We start from the raw sequence: 4,186 nt of genomic DNA, 5'->3' as shown, positions 1-4,186 counted from the left end.
CATCACCCCGTATACTGACAGTGTATCACTCTTACCTCCAGCGTCACCCCGTATACTGACACAGTGTATCACCTGTTACCTCCAGCGTCACCCCGTATACTGACACAGTGTATCACCTGTTACTTCCAGCGTCACCCCGTATACTGACAGTGTATCACCTGTTACCTCCAGCGTCACCCCGTATACTGACAGTGTATCACCTGTTACCTCCAGCGTCACCCCGTATACTGACAGTGTATCACCTGTTACCTCCAGCGTCACCCCGTATACTGACACAGTGTATCACCTGTTACCTCCAGCGTCACCCCGTATACTGACAGCGTATCACCTGTTACCTCCAGCGTCACCCCGTATACTGACACAGTGTATCACCTGTTACCTCCAGCGTCACCCCGTATACTGACACAGTGTATCACCTGTTACCTCCAGCGTCACTCCGTATACTGACACAGTGTATCACCTGTTACCTCCAGCGTCACCCCGTATACTGACACAGTGTATCACCTGCTACCTCCAGCGTCACCCCGTATACTGACACAGTGTATCACCTGTTACCTCCAGCATCACCCCGTATACTGACAGTGTATCACTCTTACCTCTAGCGTCACCCCGTATACTGACACAGTGTTTCACCTGTTACCTCCAGCATCACCCCGTATACTGACAGTGTATCACTCTTACCTCCAGCGTCACCCCGTATACTGACACAGTGTATCACCTGTTACCTCCAGCGTCACCCCGTATACTGACACAGTGTATCACCTGTTACTTCCAGCGTCACCCTGTATACTGACAGTGTATCACCTGTTACCTCCAGCGTCACCCCGTATACTGACAGTGTATCACCTGTTACTTCCAGCGTCACCCCGTATACTGACACAGTGTATCACCTGTTACCTCCAGCGTCACCCCGTATACTGACACAGTGTATCACCTGTTACTTCCAGCGTCACCCCGTATACTGACACAGTGTATCACCTGTTACCTCCAGCGTCACCCCGTATACTGACACAGTGTATCACCTGTTACCTCCAGCATCACTCCATATACTGACAGTGTATCACTCTTACCTCCAGCGTCACCCCGTATACTGACACAGTGTATCACCTGTTACCTCCAGCATCACCCCGTATACTGACAGTGTATCACTCTTACCTCCAGCGTCACCCCGTATACTGACAGTGTATCACCTGTTACCTCCAGCGTCACCCCGTATACTGACACAGTGTATCACCTGTTACCTCCAGCATCACCCCGTATACTGACAGTGTATCACCTGTTACCTCCAGCGTCACCCCGTATACTGACACAGTGTATCACCTGTTACCTCCAGCGTCACCCCGTATACTGTCAGTGTATCACCTATTACCTCCAGCGTCACCCCGTATACTGACACAGTGTATCACCTGTTACCTCCAGCGTCACCCCGTATACTGACACAGTGTATCACCTGTTATCTCCAGCGGCTCCCCGTATACTGACAGTGTATCACCTGTTACCTCCAGCATCACCCCGTATACTGACAGTGTATCACCTGTTACCTCCAGCGTCACCCCGTATACTGACACAGTGTATCACCTGTTACCTCCAGCGTCACCCCGTATACTGACAGTGTATCACCTGTTACCTCCAGCGTCACCCCGTATACTGACAGTGTATCACCTGTTACTTCCAGCGTCACCCCGTATACTGACAGTGTATCACCTGTTACCTCCAGCGTCACCCCGTATACTGACAGCGTATCACCTGTTACCTCCAGCGTCACCCCGTATACTGACAGTGTATCACCTGTTACCTTCAGCGTCACCCCGTATACTGACACAGTGTATCACCTGTTACCTCCAGCGTCACCCCGTATACTGACAGTGTATCACCTGTTACCTCCAGCGTCACCCCGTATACTGACACAGTGTATCACCTGTTACCTCCAGCACACCCCGTATACTGACAGTGTATCACCTGTTACCTCCAGCGTCACCCCGTATACTGACAGTGTATCACCTGTTACTTCCAGCGTCACCCCGTATACTGACAGTGTATCACCTGTTACCTCCAGCGTCACCCCGTATACTGACAGTGTATCACCTGTTACCTCCAGCGTCACCCCGTATACTGACACAGTGTATCAACTGTTACTTACAGCGTCACCCCGTATACTGACACAGCGTCTCACCTGATACCTCCAGCGTCACCCCGTATACTGACACAGCGTATCACCTGTTACCTCCAGCGTCACCCCGTATACTGACACAGCGTATCACCTGTTACCTCCAGCGTCACCCCGTATACTGACAGTGTATCACCTGTTACCTCCAGCGTCACTCCGTATACTGACACAGTGTATCACTCTTACCTCCAGCGTCACCCCGTATACTGACACAGTGTATCACCTGTTACCTCCAGCGTCACCCCGTATACTGACAGTGTATCACCTGTTACCTCCAGCGTCACTCCGTATACTGACACAGTGTATCACCTGTTACCTCCAGCGTCACCCCGTATACTGACACAGTGTATCACCTGCTACCTCCAGCGTCACCCCGTATACTGACACAGTGTATCACCTGTTACCTCCAGCATCACCCCGTATACTGACACAGTGTATCACCTGTTACCTCCAGCGTCACCCCGTATACTGACAGTGTATCACCTGTTACTTCCAGCGTCACCCCGTATACTGACACAGTGTATCAACTGTTACTTACAGCGTCACCCCGTATACTGACACAGCGTCTCACCTGATACCTCCAGCGTCACCCCGTATACTGACACAGCGTATCACCTGTTACCTCCAGCGTCACCCCGTATACTGACACAGCGTATCACCTGTTACCTCCAGCGTCACCCCGTATACTGACACAGCGTATCACCTGATACCTCCAGCGTCACCCCGTATACTGACACAGTGTATCACCTGTTACCTCCAGCGTCACCCCGTATACTGACAGTGTATCACTCTTACCTCTAGCGTCACCCCGTATACTGACACAGTGTATCACCTGTTACCTCCAGCGTCACCCCGTATACTGACAGTGTATCACCTGTTACCTCCAGCGTCACCCCGTATACTGACACAGTGTATCACCTGTTACCTCCAGCATCACCCCGTATACTGACAGTGTATCACTCTTACCTCTAGCGTCACCCCGTATACTGACACAGTGTTTCACCTGTTACCTCCAGCATCACCCCGTATACTGACAGTGTATCACTCTTACCTCCAGCGTCACCCCGTATACTGACACAGTGTATCACCTGTTACCTCCAGCGTCACCCCGTATACTGACACAGTGTATCACCTGTTACTTCCAGCGTCACCCCGTATACTGACAGTGTATCACCTGTTACCTCCAGCGTCACCCCGTATACTGACAGTGTATCACCTGTTACCTCCAGCGTCACCCCGTATACTGACAGTGTATCACCTGTTACCTCCAGCGTCACCCCGTATACTGACACAGTGTATCACCTGTTACCTCCAGCGTCACCCCGTATACTGACAGCGTATCACCTGTTACCTCCAGCGTCACCCCGTATACTGACACAGTGTATCACCTGTTACCTCCAGCGTCACCCCGTATACTGACACAGTGTATCACCTGTTACCTCCAGCGTCACTCCGTATACTGACACAGTGTATCACCTGTTACCTCCAGCGTCACCCCGTATACTGACACAGTGTATCACCTGCTACCTCCAGCGTCACCCCGTATACTGACACAGTGTATCACCTGTTACCTCCAGCATCACCCCGTATACTGACAGTGTATCACTCTTACCTCTAGCGTCACCCCGTATACTGACACAGTGTTTCACCTGTTACCTCCAGCATCACCCCGTATACTGACAGTGTATCACTCTTACCTCCAGCGTCACCCCGTATACTGACACAGTGTATCACCTGTTACCTCCAGCGTCACCCCGTATACTGACACAGTGTATCACCTGTTACTTCCAGCGTCACCCTGTATACTGACAGTGTATCACCTGTTACCTCCAGCGTCACCCCGTATACTGACAGTGTATCACCTGTTACTTCCAGCGTCACCCCGTATACTGACACAGTGTATCACCTGTTACCTCCAGCGTCACCCCGTATACTGACACAGTGTATCACCTGTTACTTCCAGCGTCACCCCGTATACTGACACAGTGTATCACCTGTTACCTCCAGCGTCACCCCGTA

This window comes from Pseudophryne corroboree, unplaced genomic scaffold (assembly GCF_028390025.1).
Source record: "Pseudophryne corroboree isolate aPseCor3 unplaced genomic scaffold, aPseCor3.hap2 scaffold_2247, whole genome shotgun sequence".
NCBI classification, from domain to species: Eukaryota; Metazoa; Chordata; class Amphibia; order Anura; family Myobatrachidae; genus Pseudophryne; species Pseudophryne corroboree.
The sequence above is the reverse complement of the archived record's forward strand: the minus strand, read 5'-3'. Positions refer to the sequence as shown.